This window comes from Micrasema longulum, unplaced genomic scaffold (assembly GCF_059751315.1).
Source record: "Micrasema longulum isolate JH-2025_06_02 unplaced genomic scaffold, ASM5975131v1 h1tg000180l, whole genome shotgun sequence".
Classification (NCBI taxonomy): Eukaryota; Metazoa; Arthropoda; class Insecta; order Trichoptera; family Brachycentridae; genus Micrasema; species Micrasema longulum.
In genome coordinates, this window is record NW_028277385.1 from 602,191 (window position 1) to 621,094 (window position 18,904).

Here is an 18,904-nt window from a genome sequence, read left to right on the forward strand (position 1 = left end):
TGTCTAGTCTGCCTAACTAGGTACAACGTGTTTTAAGGCAGACATTTTTATGCAAAAATAAACAATAACATTACTACCTATTAGTTAATTTACTATACAGTTGTACAATATCAATTAATACAATTTATTATTTAAGAATGTATTTTGAGTCAATTTTCCAATTTTTCTAGACCTAAACCCAGTAACCGATTTTTTACAAATTGAATCCGGGTCATGATTTTACAAAGTTTGGGTAATATATTAAATATTTTGGGGCCCAGAAACCTAAAATTTCTTAGCCCGAATTCATAGTTTGTGATTAGACCCCATGACCCAACCTCTATTTTGACTTCTGGTAGTGTGGGAGTGTTCCTTTTGGGATTTTGTAGAATAATTTGCTTTCGCAAACATATTATTCTAAAAATATATAATTGCCTTATATCTAAGGTCACGAATTCTTTAAATAACTTGATGCTGAGGTACCTTTTGAGGGCTTTTTAAAAATTATTTTAACTAATGATTTTTCAACAGATTCGAGAGGTTTAAATACTGATTTATTAGTGCCTCCCCATCCTATTCTGCCATAAGTTACAATACTTTTCGTTATTATATTTTGAGGTATTATGGCCGAAATTTTATATTAATATTAATAACCTTACCATTGATTTTTATTAATTGTATCATTGACCTTAAATTAAATTAGGAATTCAATAAATTATTTAGTTTAGTCATCATTTTGATTACGTTTAAGTTACCAATACATGCAAAAATTTGATTAATTAAATCTGGCGTAAAATAATTTAAAAAGATATAGCAAAAAAAAGTAATAAATTTAAACAGGTTTACAATATGAATGATCTACACCTACAAAAAGTGGTGGGATTTTCGAAGCTATCGATATGATTTGTAAGTCACGTTTGCCCGGCATGTTGATAATTGCCAACAATAGCCTCGGAGAGCTCATTATAAACAAAATATATACTGAGTCTCGGTGAACAAGTGTCAAATTTCCATCAAAGCTTGTCATAATAATACAGCCAGCATATTGTGATGTAAAAAGCTTATCAACAAAAGAGCCTTGGTGTAAATAACACCGACGCTAAAACAAAACATTTAACAATAACAAAATGAACACAAGATGCAACAATGTACAGTAAAGTAGATTAAATTAATATTAACACATAAATTTTGTATGGGACAGATATTTGCGTTTTTAAAATTTACCTAAATATTTCAATTTTGGAATCATCGATATTCCTCATTCCGTGCCCAGAGGAGGATAGGGCACTGCATTTACAAATCAAATGAATGTATTTCGATCATTTGTTACATGAAGGCAAGGTGATCAATACTGCGCTTCAGACGCCAGTCTAGGAATAATGAAATATTGCAGTTTGAAATTCAACCTCTTATATAAACAATTTCTAATGAAACCTTTCTGTGCTACTATAGAGTAGAATCAATATTTTATGTTAGTACTAAAAGTTTTATATCAATACCTACCGTTTTTTACAGAACATATTTTCTTTTGTGTTATCCATTACAATAATATTACTGATACTTAAGTGTAATCGTATTATTTTTTTTTGTTCAGTTCTCTTTTCTCTTTCTTTTTTATAAAAGTTGTTTTGTGATTTTAGGTTTATTTAAAATTTTGTAAATTTGTGTATTTTCTAATTGTGTGTTTTAAATTTTTCTCGGATATATTATTAATGTGCGAAATACCATATTATGCACAAAAAAATATGTGTAAAAAGTACTTGTATCATAAACTTGGGAAAAAATACAAATAAAATAAAATAAACAACCTTTAAAATTCATATTTCACTTCTACCCTGCCAGGAAGGAAACCCAGAACCTCAATAATGCGAGTCATTTTTTAACGAGTTTGAATTAACTCAATCATGAAAATGGGAATTGAAATGTGGTTAGGGTTAGAATCTGAGTTATGACCGGATTTTAAGAGTTTAGACCAGAGTCCGCCCGCATTTTATTTGATACCGGTTTTTTGCCATGCCTACTAAAAACTTTCTTCAACCGATGCAAACTCACGTTTACGAAAAACTAGCTGAAAAGCACTCAATTTTCCGAATTGCTGGAGATTTGTGAGTACTTTTTTGCATTATGCCATACAACGACACAGAAATGCGAAATTTTTTTTTTCACTAATGACCTCTTAGTGGATTTCAATTGAGCTATATACATACCTCATTTATTGCTTTATATAATATATGTTGCTATATTGCTATATATTATGTATTGCATTTATTGCTATTTGCATATATAATATACCTCAAAACAATTTCAAACACATAATGTATGAAGAACTTTACACCAAAACTTTACACCAAAAAAACAATACGAAAGCTATTTACTGAATGTTGTCATCTAAAGTCCGAATTTTTATTTTATATTTAAGATTTTGAACAACCTGCGACCGGTTTTTCTATTTTAGCTCCTGGTAACCCTCGTTGCGGCAAAGTGAGGTCCGAACATCGAACCTAAAATTTGTAAGTCTGATACCACGGACAACCATCCGGTTCATGTGTAATATTAAACCAGACTCTACACGTGTTTTCGACTCGATGGCTACTCTTTTGTAAAAATCCTGAATAAAGAAATCCAGAAGAGATAAGTCCGCGTCGTAGTGTAATGATTGGCGCGTGACGTGCTTGATTTCCTAGGTCCGATTACTGTCTAGGTGGACGTAAAATATTGGTTTTAAAAGTTGTTCTTTATTGCAATATTAATTGCTCCTGAACGTACCTGAAGTGCAAGACTAAGCACCTTCCTTTTTAGTAAACAACAAATAATCATCTAAGCTGGAATAAGCATACTTATGTATTGACCTATGCACCACTTAGTGCGGATAGGAAAATGACGTTGAGACCCCGATTCAACATTATTTTTATACTTTAATGTTTTATCTTTATCCATAAAACCATAGAATTAAGAATAGTCCAGAAAAAGCGTAGAATCATATTTGAATACATTGGACTGTGTCCAATAATTCCCACACTTAGACACACTTTCGCCGCGCGCATACTTGAAATCACCGAGTAATATTGCTAGATCGCGAAGAATATAATCATAACACAAATGTAAGGTAAAAAAAAACAATTTGTTAATATTTCTAAAATTTTATTGTGCACTCGGAAACATTGATTGACACAACAGAGTAGATAGGTAAAGGGTCATTTAATAAGAGTAATTGAATTAATGAACTTTAAACTTAAAATATAAAACATTTTTTATTTTACATAAAACGGATATTTTTATATCATGTTAAATAATATTTTATGTTTTAAAAATAATGTCGGCAAAATGTCCACCACGGCCTTGTTTAATCCGAGGTTAAATTTTCATTATTTCTCTTATTATATGAGCAAATTAGGGTAAAAAAAGTTACTACTCTGTCCACACTAACGAAATTTTCATTTTGTTTCTTCGACAATCTGACAGATGGAAAAATAATTCAATTTTTAAGTTATTCATTTGTGACAAACACATTCATTTGATAATTACACATGAAATGTGATTGCATCCTGTTTCTTTAAGATCCTAGCAGTATTTCTACACTTTAAATAGACACAACACGGCATGGTTAAATTAGAATCACGAGTTGCGTACTGAGCGACGTCTACAAAAAAACTAATGGGTCAAAACGTAAACCCACTCATTCATGAGTAGTTGAGTCGCCTTCTGTTTGATGTGCGTATGCGGTTTCTGGCCTATTCTTAATTCTATGCAAAAAATATTTAATTGAAAAGGTGAAATAATTATTTATAGAACACTTTAGCGTAAAACTGATCCTCCACATATTTAAGAAGTACGTAGCGATTAAAGCCCCAATGCAGTGCCGTATTCCTATGGTGTTCACCATTGGTGATGAGTGATAAGTAACAAATTAAAATGTCCACAGGAAAACCGTTAAGACTCTCTTAATGACTTTTTGCCATGTTTCGTATATGGCGGCTAACATCAATAGCGACGTTTGAAGGGTTAAGTGACAAAATGTTTGGTATTATAATATGTAGTTCCGTTGTATTTGATTTCAGGCTATAGACGACAGACAATGGCGGCGATTTGTGATTTTTGGCACGCTTACTAAACAAAACCAATTGTTTAATATGCTAATCACCCCACGCTTTTTAATTAAACTTCATTTATATTCCACACGAGACAGTGACTGACAAGCTCTCAATATTTTCTATCAATTGTCACAGTAAAAGAGATAACGTTTACTTTGTATTCAAGTATTCACATTCACAGCAAATAGGTACTATTATTGTACAAAACCAATCTTTTTCTTCATTCCAAAGTTTCTACTATATTTTTTTCAAACTAGTTTCTTATATTGCAAATAAATTAGTTTTGTAGAGACAAATACAAATTAAAATATACTAAAAGATTATTCTATTAGAATTTTTTTATAAAACGTGTAATTTTTAACGTTAAGTTTGTTGAACAATAGACTTTCTTTCTGTTTAACTGCGAAAAAAAAATTTCATAGTTACGCCGACATTTTTTTTATTTTAGAAGATAAACATGTACAAAAAATATAAAAGGAAAAATAATGAAACCCACTAAACTTATTTTTCCTTTACAAATAAAAACGTTAGAGAAATTGTATAATTTAAAAAATTAATATAAACATTATTAAGTACTCAAAGCAAACGTATTTTTTGCACAAAATTTATTCACAAAAAATTAAATAGATGACTGCTAACATAAAATAATAATCTATATTAAGCCTTGTTACATATTAGCCATTTAATATTTTTTTTCTTAAAAGTTTTGTCAACATTTTTTTTTAAGATCTGCTAAGGAATCTTATTGAAAATTTAAGGAATTGTTCATGTATCTTGAAGTGTTCTCTGGCCATACTTGTTTAGAAACCTCGGTACTGACAATGATTATAATATTGAAACGAAGTATCAATTAGACTTTTTGAATTAATTTTACTAATAATTTGTTGGCAGTCGATTACATTTGCCTTCGCCCAAGCAGATATCTTCAAGAATGTTAATTGTTTATTTACTACACGATTTTTATTTACTTTACTCCTTTGTTTTTTTAACTTTTCATATATAATAAGTTTTCACATAACGTAGCGTGTTCGATTCCTACTAGTTGCAAAAAGGAAATCTAAGAAAAGATTTATATCTGGGTGTTGTGGGCCCCTATTACAATGGAAAGTTAACAGAGTTATCTTCGACTGTCTAAAAAGAAAAACCGATAATTGTGTAAAAAAATGAGTATGTTTGCATGAACACTTAAGGTATCTTCGTCGGTTACTAATAATTCGACATGTTCAGAAGAAAAAAATGTATGTTTATTCTGCTTTTCATACAGAAAACTTAATTTTACCCTGTAGATAAAATTTAAGATAAATAATATCTTCCCATTGTAATCGGGGCCGTGGTGTATTTTTCTTGATTCCTCAACTTTTCTTTTCTTTCTTGTGACACGCCTCTAAAATGGAGACTTAGTGGGTTATTCCATAAAAAAAATACATGTTATTAGGCAATTTATATAGAAAATAATTTATATCATTCGCTCAACAAAATCGTTATTTTCTACACTTTAATCTTAATATTTAAAAGCTTTTAAGTTTTAATAAATCAATCTTAGGAAAAAATAGATACAAACCTCTTATTTTATTGAAAGCGTTAAAAAAACGTTTGTCGTACTTTAAAAGGTCTTAATTAACTGTCAACTCAATATCACTTACAATTCTATCACTACTAAAAAGATAAGCCATGGTTCCATAGGTTGACTTTACGTTCGTAAAGTGGTTCATTAATTAATTTGCAAAACTGTTGTTAATTATCTTCAGAGATGCAAGCGATTGATCTAATAACCGCAAGAGAGAAAAAAAAAAATATTATTCTTACAGTGCCTCTCCACGGTTGAGGTTGGCTATTATCATGGCAATATCAATTTTATCAACAGCTGCTCTGATTAAGGATTAAGAACTAGAGTGGAAACAATCTCTTCGTTTTACGCCAGGAGATACAACTTCTGCACTGCGTTTCCTGTCAACTTTTTTTAGGATATGATCGGACTATACCAAAGTATCAACTACCTAATATTTATAATGCTATTTTTCTGGAAGGTTTTTTTTCAACATCTACAAAACTATAATACGTAGACAAGTATTAGAGAGATAATTTTATTTTTATTTTTTATTTTTTATTTGTTTTTATTTGCTTTTATTTATTTATTTATTGAAATTTACAGTCATATACGATAATAAGTTTATAATATAATAAGTACTTAAAACTAGACTAAAAATGATCTCAAACATATAATTATCAACATACGTAATGTGACAAAAATAAATATATATTACACAAGAATTGAATTTTAAAAACCATAAATAAAATTTTTGTACATATTTACCATTGTAAATTTAAAATAAAATGAAAAAATAATATTGTATTTACTCATCACTACCCACGGTGACAATGCCTGCATGCTGTCGCTGATTTCCCTCTTGATTTTATTATTGTTCAAGTTGAAGATATCACTCGCATTGGCTCCAATAATATTATTGTATAAGTTGCATATTCTATAAATGCACAACTTTTTTGCTGCATTAGTGTTTACATCGGTGCAGTAAAATAATTTGGTGTGACGGGTACGTTTAAGAGGAACATAGAAATTAATTAAACTTAGTAAATTGGGGCAGTCAGTAATACCATTTAAAAGCTTAAATAAAAACATTAAGTCAGTAATCTGTCGTCTATTATCCAAAGAGTTTATTTTTAAATGTACCCTCGCTTTATTATAATTATTAAATTGGTAATTATTTCTGTATGATAGACATTAAATTAATTTATTTTTGACTTTTTTTATTTTATATTTGTGATTTTCATTGTATGGGGACCAAATTAAAGTTGCATGTTCAAGCCGACTTCTGACAAATGCATAATACAAATAATACTAATTTTTAGGGTATTTATATCTTTAAACATTTTAGTGACTCTAGTGACAAAACCTAATAATTTGAATGCATCACCCGTAATATGCCTGACATGTCGAGTTTACTATTTAAAAGAACACGGAGGTCCCGGGTTATTTGAACATTCTTAATAGATTTGGTAATAAGGTTATATTGATGATGAATGATATTAATGTTTCGAGAAAAGGTGATATGAAAGGATTGGAATATTTCATTTTTTTAAATATTTTTTTAATTTTTTTATTTATTTATTTATTATTTATTATCTATATCTATATCTATATCTATATCTATATCTATATCTATATCTATATCTATATCTATATCTATATCTATATCTATATCTATATCTATATCTATATCTATATCTATATCTATATCTATATCTATATCTATATCTATATCTATATCTATATCTATATCTATATCTATATCTATATCTATATCTATATCTATATCTATATCTATATCTATATCTATATCTATATCTATATCTATATCTATATCTATATCTATATCTATATCTATATCTATATCTATATCTATATCTATATCTATATATCATCCTCATCCATATCCATACATATTTATACCCGTACATGCACACATACATATCCATACATACATGTATACACATATATACACATAAATACATACATACATACATATACACACATAAATATCCATGAGAATATTACTTAGTTATAAATTCTATTTTATATATATCTATATTTACAAATATTCAATTTAAATTATTTATTGACAATTCTTGATAGAATTCCATTGTAATGATGTAATAACTAATATTTACACATTAGTTATTAATTTAAAAATACTTAGTACACTTCCACTTATTTATTTTGACCAAATAGCGCTTTCACCCTCTAATGGGGATCTTCAGACTGGTGAATATTATACAGTGTATGGATAATTTATATAAAACTAAATATTATCTTAAGTGTAGGTACATTTAAAAATAAGTTGAAAAAAATACAAAACGCAATATTGCAATGGAACAGAGTGAGACAAATGATCGAAACACGTGTTGGCGGTGTACTTTAAGAGGATATTCTATGTTATGCCAAATATTTATTGTTTTATTACAATGTACAGGGTCTAATATGTTTAAATATAATTTATTACGAGCACAATATAGAGAAAGGCGGTCCAGATCTTCTTGCTGATACAAACAATCGTTTGGTGATTTTATCGGTTTAAATTTATCTGAGAGAGTTCTTCCAACTTCTATCACAACATGGACTTCTCTTCGTTCTAATAACGAGATAAAACTTTCAATACCTATTCATTGCTATGTATTTTTTGGCGTCTCTTTCACAGTAGTTGCTGCTCGATTATGGAATAAACTACCCACCAATGTCAGAAATGCCCCTTATTTATTTACATTCAATTAAATATAAATTGTCATTTCCTGAATATTCTAGTTTATTTTTCTCCTCCCTCTTTCCTTCCCCCTTAATCCCTCTATTCATAGTAAAGCTTAGATATTTAGTTTATTTTTATTTCTTAAAAAAATACTTGTGTCGAGGTTTTGTTTTATGATAGCATATACATATACCTACAATCAAATTCTAAATCTACCATTTATCAAATCTTATAAAAGCAACTTTTTTTTGCCCCAATGTCCAGAATGTGCAGATTGATCAATTCGTCACAGAAATTGGAATTCTTTGGGATAGATCTTCCGGCTTTTTATAGATCTCTTCGCCACTAAAACAGATTGGGATGAGATGGATTGACATGGTTTAGCTCGAAGTCTTATATGTTGATCGTTTGTTCATATAACACTGTTTTTCTCTAATTGAACGGTTTGAGTAGGTAGGAAGAAAATGTTTTTATGCAATATGTCCGTCTTTTTGCGTATGTAAACTGTACATGTATAATAAAGTGTTTAAATAAAATAAATAATTAAAACATTAGAATTAACTCACTTCTTAATATTTGTATTACTATTATTCGATATTCATATGATCCAAATAATCAAACTATCCTACTTTTTTTTGTCTTATTAATCTCTATTATGGGTATGAATGTACATTAATAGGAACTTCCACTTTTTGTTATTTTGTTTTTATCGTTTGCAAGATGTAATTATTATCGCTTGTTTTATTAAGTTCATTCCAGTGAGAAGATTACCTTAATTTGACAGGTCTGCTTGTCTGCTATCAGCCAAACAACTTCTGTTAGCATTACAGTGAACCGTAAATTATTATGAATTAAGTCTATTAAACTTTAGCTCCAGTATATCAACGTTCTTAAGATTTCACCGCAATACAACTGGGGTATCCATATTTTTAGTTTATTAATTTATTTATTTTTCACACCTTAAATTTTCAAAACATGCTAAAATAACTTGTTACTAGTAAGTAAAAGTCGGTTATTGCCTATAGGGTAAAGCAAGCAAAGAGTGCGCACTGTCAAAGAGTATCAACTATCAATCAATGTGTCGTTCACATCACATGTTAGATTTGATTTTTCATTAAAAGCAATTGATATATTTGGTGGTTTTGATCTAATCTTTTACAAGACTACGACTATTATTGCAAGTCTGAGCATGATTTTGTTTTGTTAAATGATCATTTAACGTTTCTTAGACAATTAGTTTTTATCACTGGATGTCATTTTATAAATTATTTTGATAATGTCGACAAATGGATGACAAAGCTAATAGTACGCTTGAATAATAAAAGGTAAATATTAAAATATACAAAAACCAAAGAACAGAAGAAAAAGAACGAAAGGGCAGAAAAGTTACTAGAAAAATCAAAGAAAGCAGGGAAACCAATAAGTTCAGATGATCAAACGAGCCAGCAAGTCCTCCATTGCCTTCTTTGCAAAGAAGTTCACAATTTAAGATATATATTAAGCATGTTGGTACGATGGATGCGTTACTACATTGGTTTTTGGGCATTTCATAAGGATTTGTGTACCAAAAATTAGCATTGTATTTTATGCGTACTCTTACCTTGCACGAAGAAATAGTTTTGATTACTTTTACCTAATAAAGTAGGAAAGAGTACGCCAAAAAATGCTAGTTTTAAGTGTTTATTTTTTTATATTTTTAATGTTGTTCACTTATTTACAATATATTATTTTGTTTCCGAAAATGTTGTATTTTTATATGAAAATAACTGTTTGTGGGATTTTTCCATACAAAATAAATTAGCTTTGTTTGATTTACCCTACTACGTGCATATAATATTAAGCAAATATTGATTTCCCTCAACAATAAAAAAAAATTGTTTGTTAAATCTCGGTACACATGCAGTCATTTATATAAGGGACTAGCGGAGCCGACAGACGTTGTCCCGCCTAAACGTTGGCTTGCCTGCTATCATCTTGGAAAAATACTTTTCATCTAGGTACTTGTTTGTGAATTAGTAAATTCCAAAACTAAAAATTGTTGATATTCAGAAAATATTGAATATAAGTAGGTACTTGTTTATGGTTGAATTCCAAAACATAGAATAAATATTTTTTCAAATATGGTATTCTTTTTGCAAACGTCAAACTCCGGTCGTCTCACCAACAAAGTTGTGTACTTATGTAGGAATACGATTTTTAAAAATGTTTTGAATTTAATATTATTTTAGTGTTACCAAAAATCTAATAAAAAGAAATAAATTGGTAGAAATTAAAAGGAATTTAAGGAAAGAATCTGATTGAGATCCACAAAAAATAAATGCTGTTTGTAAACATTCAAAAACAAACTATTTTGATACACAAAAAAACATCTTTCCATTTTTTTGCGAATGCATTCTCCTCGAATGCAACCCTGGTAGATCGACGAATAAAACCTTAATGCTCCTAACTTTTTTTCTTCGGTTGAAGATTTTAATATCTACAAACACGCACAGCGCAAAGATAAATATTTCTCTAAAAACCGCACGTAAATCGGTTAAGCCGTTTAGGAGGAGTACGGTGACATCACACGTACAGAGGAATTATATATATAAGATATATATCCAAATTTCTTTCATTCGTATTTTAAATTATCAATTAAATTAGCCGACTTCACCCTAAACTACACAGTTTTTAATTTCAGAAGATTTTTATGTTGGGTTATTTTAGTTAGACTATTGTGATCTATTTTTGGTGACACAGAGATAGTTAGAAAGTAGGTTTCGTTTTTTTTAATTTTTAAGTTTCATTTAAAGTATATTATTATGACTGTTCGGACCAAATCTCAACTAAATCTATGTATACCTAATTGTCCTTCTCATTTCCTATCACACTCCACGCAACAATAATTCTAGGTGTGAGTGCCGGTAATAACATTAAAATTGTAGTACTAATCGAACATCAACCAAGTGAAGTGCAAAACAAATATTTCATCAAGCGAGCTGTGCCAGCGTCCATTTAGACCTTCAGCTCCATACAATCTGAGCCAGCGACTCACGATCGGCAGCTTTACCAGCCAGGGTCCAGCACACTTCACGTCTCATTATCAGCAGGTTAGTGGAGTTGCGCAACCTTCCTTCCCCATCCATACAGTCCACTCTTGGTCTCGAGACTCGAATTTGTGTTGAGACTAGAAGTTGTATCTACAACACGTTACTCTACATTTAATAAAAACTTTATAATAAATGTTCGTAGTCAGGGAAAGGAAAACAAACACGAACACGTTTTCATGGACCACGTATCTATATTACGAGTATTATCTCTAAATATTGATAAAGCTGCATAATAATATACTTTAAACACAATAATTTTATTATTATCATAATATTGTATTTTACATAATATGATAACACTACATACATGGTAAAACTATAATTTGTTCTAGCGCAAATGAGAAAAATATTGTTTGTGTCTTCTTATACAATTTATCTATAATCCTGTTTTGGTTTTTCAAGAATGTCCTTATTTTGTAAAAAAATCAACACATTTCGTGAGTTCGTATTTAGAAGTAATTTTCAAACAAATAAATCTTAATGAAATCAACGAAGTTCTTCGATTACATCTTTATTTGTTATTTATTTAACTCCTTATGGGATTATTGCCAAATGGCAATTTTTTCTGACCAAATAATTACCACGGAGGAAAAAAATACTTAATAAATATGATTTAAAACTTGTGTAAAGATGGTTTATGAATAGGTACTAAAAACTTAAAATATAACGTATTATTTTTGTTGTTGTTTTCGTTTTGATGAATTTTTATCTATTTTTTTTATTATTGCTTTGTTGTGAATTAAATGTTTTTTTACCATGCTTTTGAAGAAAACACAGAAATTTTGATACCAGCTTGTTTTATTTTTTTTAAATGTATTTTTACAACAATAATATGATGTTATATTAGGCTCCTCATAGCTGTAAAAATATATCATCTCTAGGGAGTCTATTTTACCATTATACAGAAAACTTCAAATATTTTTAAAAAGGCATTGTGATATTCGAATAATTATATTATGCACTGCTTTACATACGAATATTTATACTCTTGTGGTTCGAAATTTGATATTTATATCCAAGGCTGATAGAATGATGGAATCTCATAAATAAATAAATCTGGAACGGAATTTCATCTGACCTTTTAGGTAACAAATTGAGTTACGTACCGGCAACGTATCAGTCGTCATCACTGCGAGACTATAAATATGATCGTAAATAATGTTTTCCTTCAAATAAATGATGCCACAGTCAAGAGTAACTCATATTGTATCCATTGCTAAATTCCTCTGATCTGCATTTCTTATACATTCCACCAGATTGCAATTATTCCGTACCCTCCACAAAACCACACCCATTGTTCTTCATGATTTATCCTTTTGATGGGCATTCTTTAAGATCTTGTGGTTTTTGATCTTTAAACACGGCAATTTTGTTTTCATCTTTCTGCAGAGATGCATTTAAATTTTTACTTCCATTCAAACTACGTTTACTTACAATGTCGCTGTATTCAAGTTTGCGGCTCGATTGGCGATAAGAATGTACTCTCTCGCAACTGTAAGGCAAAAGAGATGGCCACATGCATGATATTAGCAGACGGGGTTAAACGGACTAGCGTAAAGGGGTTAAATTATAAAGATAGTAATGTGCCCGGAATCAGCAGATGAAAGCTAGATACTGGAAGCAATCATACAAAAAAATAATTTGAATTGATATTTTTTTTAAAGAAACCTAATTTCATAAAAGTATTCTAATTAAGTTAGTTCTCAACAGAGAGGGAAAACATTTTTGGGAAGGGAATTTGCAAGTCTAGGAATTTTTACAGAGCTTATGACTTGTGGTGGTTTAAGTGGCCACTTTACACACAGTGTAACATTTACCATTCTGCCCATGTTTGAACATCCACATTTCCTCAACTCTTCCATCTGTTGACTTTTGTAAAGTCAAAGAGCTGAAACCTATGAATAACTATGAATAATATGAATAATTTCCTAGGGAGGAAATCCAGCCAGTCTGCAAGCATTTGGACATACTCAAGCATTGTTGAAGTGAGTTCTTATTTACGTTTAGGATTGTAGCTTCTTTCGTAAATCATCTAATTATCTACCTTTTAGATTATATGATTTTCAATGTTTCATTAAAATTCCATATGTATATGTATCAAGTCCACAAACAGCCATGGTAGTCAACTCTTGTTCATCCTCAGGTCTGCATTCCTCGGTTCAGATATGAACTTCCGAGAGATTGTCAGCGGTGAATATTCAGAATACGAGAATCTTGAATAGAAGACAAGCAATTGTCTCTGCTTCGACGAAAATCAAATCAATGCAAACATTGTAAGTTGTTGTTTAAAAATTCATTACTTTCATATCATCTACAGGTGCATAAAGCACTGCATCGCTACACCGAATATAGCATATTTTGACCATTTGTAACAAAAAAAAAATGATCAGTCTTACGCTCAGGTACCAGCCCAGGAACAGTGAAAAGTTGCAACGTAAAACCATATTTAAAAAAAATAATCATTTATTGACCTTGCCAAGAATCAAACCTGGAACCTCAAACGTGGTAGACGAGCGTATTGAGTACTGCTCTACGAGGCAGAATCTCTACTCAATTTCCTTTTTCAAGATTTTTTTCCGAGAGCAGCCAGCGAATCAAAAACACTCGTCCGAAATTCTAATTTTATTTATAGTAGTACCCAGAACTGTATTATTTATATATTATTCAAATTTAAAGCATTAACTTTTTTGTCAAAAATTTTACTAATTTTTATTAAATATTTGCATATAACCACTTACCGACTTTTTTATGTCAACCGGTTTCGAGACGTACCCATAACCTGATCAGTGCATGTTAGGGTTGCTTATTTAAATGCATGTGTTGTTGGTTTAATATTTTTGTGCAACAACTGTGGTGAAGGTGGGTTTTACATATTGGTTTAATTGGTGTCTTGACGAAGAAACGGGTACGTCTTGAAACCGGTAGACATAGAAAAGTTGGTAAACGGTTTTTGCAAATAATAATAATATTTAGTAAAATTTTTGACCACAAACTTAAAAAATCCGTACTTAAATTAAATTGAGGTAGTTTAAATTATTGATATTTTTGTGCCAAATCTTAAAGAATATATTCAAAACATTAAACATTGCCTGCGTAACATTGAAAAATATATATTAATACGTTATTCCTCACAGTATCATGAAAATGTGGTCATCTCAACAGCAACCAGTAGTTCTACTACTGAATGATCAATTTAATCTAACAATATAATTATAGGAGAATTATATCGATTACATATCATGACCGTTTAGGTTCGTGCTACATATTAGATGGTTCGTGGTTTCATTAGAATTAAGCACATCGTGCACGAACGTGCCAATTTTTCCCAGGTATTGATCGATGATTCCTGATTCAAACTTACGCTCTATAATAATCATCATTTCCCTATCTGGACTTAGTGGTCCATACGGCACTGCATTAGGAACAGATAAAATAGTAAAATGGTGCAAGGGAAAGTAACAAGACCGTATTGATCTCCTAGCCACCATATTCACCAGACTTGCTCTATTGTAACTTTTTCCTGTTCCCATAGGTGATGAAGACTGTGGAAGAATGACAATCCGCGACCTAAGATTAAAACCAAATCGCTGACGGAACTAAAGGCCGTATCGAAAAGTAAGTTCTAAACATGTTTTAGAAATGTGAAAAAACGGTGACAGAAGTGTATGTACGATTAAGATTCATTTAAAGGGACAATATTTATTTACATTGGAGAATAAATTAAAAATAAATAAATTTACACATTCATCACTGCATTTTGTTGCTCTAAGACGATTAATAATTTAGCTTCAATAGGTATCATATATCTGAATTTAGTAAATGGGGTCTAGAATTCCAACCGTTCATGCGCTCAGTAACTGCAAGACTTGTTGTAATCTAACTTCTATTTTTATGAATTAGTTTTTTATTTCGTTTTTTTTAAATATGTGGCAACACTATAGACGTCACACGTGACGTCGCGCGTTAGGTCCGAGTGACGGACACGGGAGAAGCGTTTTGGCTGTGTTCGATGACACACGTTCTTTAGACAATAACTTGATTTAATTTTAATTGTTACGATTTCATACTTTTTCTTAACTGCTTTATTTTAAGTTTTACAAATTAGATTCCTTGAGTTATTTTTAAGTATTTCCATTCTCTAATATATTAAGTATATATATTGTATCTTTTGTATAAATAAAAGATAATGAAACTGTAAGTACAATCTTTAACTCTATCTGTGCATTACACATACCATGTTAGTCTGAAGATTTGTCCAAAACGAGCGAGAAGTAAAAAACGTTCTCACGAGACGATTTTTACGGAACGATATCGACGCGGATAAATATTTAGCAATTTATGTGGAACCTACTAAGCAATCGACATAACCCGACGTTTAGAAGGTAACAAAAACAACCATGAATTTTACTTAAACTCTAAACTTCATTGTCAAATGTAAATAAGGGCTAGATTTCTTACTATTCATGCGCTCTGTAGCTGCAAGACGTGATGTAGTCTAGCTCCAAAATATAATTATTGTAATATACCATAATTGGAGATGAGGAACTAGAATCCCAACCGTCCATGCGCTCTGTAGCTGAAAGGCGTGCTGGGATATTTATTTACAGTTATTTTCACAAAAATGGCGCTTTATAAATTACCTTAATATGTATATACGCAGCTTGACGCATTAAATAATTCAATGATTTAGTTTTTTTACGAAATAGCGATCTCGATTAATTTTATTTTATCTTTGATGTTCATATTCACATTGATTAATTTAAAAAAAAGTCGTTTAAGGAATATCGGCTTATTATTTTATTTTATTTACTTTATTTTTATTTCATTAACATAAACGGCAAATCTGCCTTTTACAAACATTTATAATACTAACATATTTGGCTTAATATATTTATTAAAAAAAAAAAAAAATACATAAAAATTATACAAGATTTATATATAAAAATTAACCTAAAAATTATACAGCATATTCAAAAGAAAGTTTAAATAATAAAACATTCTACAGTAATACAAGAAAAAAATAAGTACTGTTTCATACAGCTGGGCAAAGTGAAAAAAAAACTGTATATATTATGAAATGCATGAATAAATAATTATAATTACTATTCACCATCTTTAAAAAAGTTCAAAAGGTTTGTTCTATAGGAACAATACCCTACACTAAATATATCAGATACGTGGGAATAACTATTGCCGATTTCATGAAGTCTATTTAATACGGCATTACAAGTATACACTGTCCGTGAATTGTTGCTACAAAAGTCATTCTTCCAGGCACCCTGAAGTTGATGAGAGATAATAGTTCAGGGCAATCCCATATTGAATTTACAATTTTGAATAAATTTAAAAGGTCTATATTTTTTCTTATATTGTTAAGTTTTAACAGACTTAATGTTTTTAGTAAAAAATCGTAATTTAAAAATTCATGACTGATTTTAAATTTTGAATTTATATACCGTAAGATTTTTTTTGGACTCTTTGAGAATTTTGGTGACAGTTGTAGTAAGGAGTCCATATTGTAGAGTTCTACTCTAACTGGCTTCTCACTAATGAAGTATACATCAACTTCAAAGTGCCTATGTTTTTGAATTATAATAAGCAATTATTCATTGAAATTTTCTCCATCTCTCTGGTTATATAAACAGATATACATTAAACATAGTTTTAGGCTCTATGGCACTTGGTTTCATTTATTTAAATGGTACAAGTTCCGAAATGTTTAACTGAGGTTTTCACATAAAATGAACGAAATAAATTATGACAAAATGAAAACTGTCTCATGACAGTATATAAATAACCAAGGATACGAGTTTGGCAAGCTATAATTATTGCAATATTCGCCAAAAGTTTTGTAGTACATTTTTGTACAAAAATAACAATTTTATCAAATCTTTATTCGAGTACATTATATTATAGTGTTGGTTGTCATAAAAAAAAAGATATTTTTATTTATTTTATTTAGTTCTATGATAAACAGAGTTCAATATAATATTTACAACTCTACTTATTTTAGCATTATTTATCACTATTGTAAACTAATTTTATTGGCAATATTGAATTTGATTATTTGATCAGTTGTCATAAAATGAAGAGAAGTTGAATGATTTTAGTTATTCATATGAGTTAATTTATTATGTAGGTAACTCCCGTTGATCGCGGGAGATGCGTTCTGGATATGGCCGCGATAAACGAAATTTTACGATCAACTGGGGATTTAAAAAAACACTTAATTTTTCAAATAAACATTAAAATATTTTTTCGCATTACAAAACAGAATTTAGAATTCAGAATTTACTCTTACTCAAATGAAAGACATAACCCGCACAATACATCACATACAAATAATATAATCACTAGATCCTCAACACATAGACAACTTAAACCAATACAAACTAACACCACGTATTATTCAATTAAAATCTATAACCGACTTACACTATCTATTAAAACAATTAGTAACGAGAAAATGTTTAAAAAGGCTATAAAAAATGGATAGTGGAGCTAGGTAGAAGTAAAATGGATTGTCTCATTTGCCCATACCAATACTGAATCAACTGCTTCACAACTGTATAGCTTATGTTAGGTTTTTGTTATTTTCATTGTGTGTTTTGTAATATAAATAATATAGATGTACATAAATACCTTGTTTTTAAAACTGTCTGAATATTTTTTAATTACGTTTGTTTTATAAGTTAGTCTTCTTTGTTTATTCTCAAATGTAATTTAAAAAAACTAAAGTGTTAAGTGTCCTCGACACGGGAAACCCCAGTGGGGTCATATTATTTTTATTGTTAATTATAGTTTGTAAGCGAGAAATATGAATTAATAAAAATAAAATAAATAGTAAATTAAATTAAGTAAAATTGAATGTACTCATAAGTACGTATATTAAATACTTTTATTCCGTTCTAAGATAAATTATACAAAGATTTTGCATTGAATGAATTTTTCAGCCCAAATAACGTGAAGGGGTTTTTAAATTTGCGGTCAAAGATGATAAAATTATTCTTTTAGATTGTATTCTTTGTGCTTTCATTGTTATTTTAATGAAAATAAAAGACACACATCCATCATATTCGCAAACCCGATTTGTGACATCCCTTTGAGTTGGATTATTGTGATGTAAATTAAGCCGTGAATCGGTCAACTTTGATACGGGTAGGTACAGAAAAAAAGTAGATCAAGATACGCCGAAACACTTAATAAATTTTAGAGATCAAATTAAGGCGCGTCAATTTAAATTCAAATTATAAGAATAGGCATAGCATTAAGAACACACAAGATGAACATTTAATACGTAAATTATATATTTATTTATTTATTTTATTTATTTAATTTTACAATACGCCCAAGGGGCAGTTACAAAAAATATTCAGGTAAGTACAAACATAATAAGTAATAATTCAAAAGGTAAACAACGCTTTTTTGTTTACATGTAGAAACAATAAAAAGCATACAACTATGCAAAATAAAAAGTGAAAGTTTA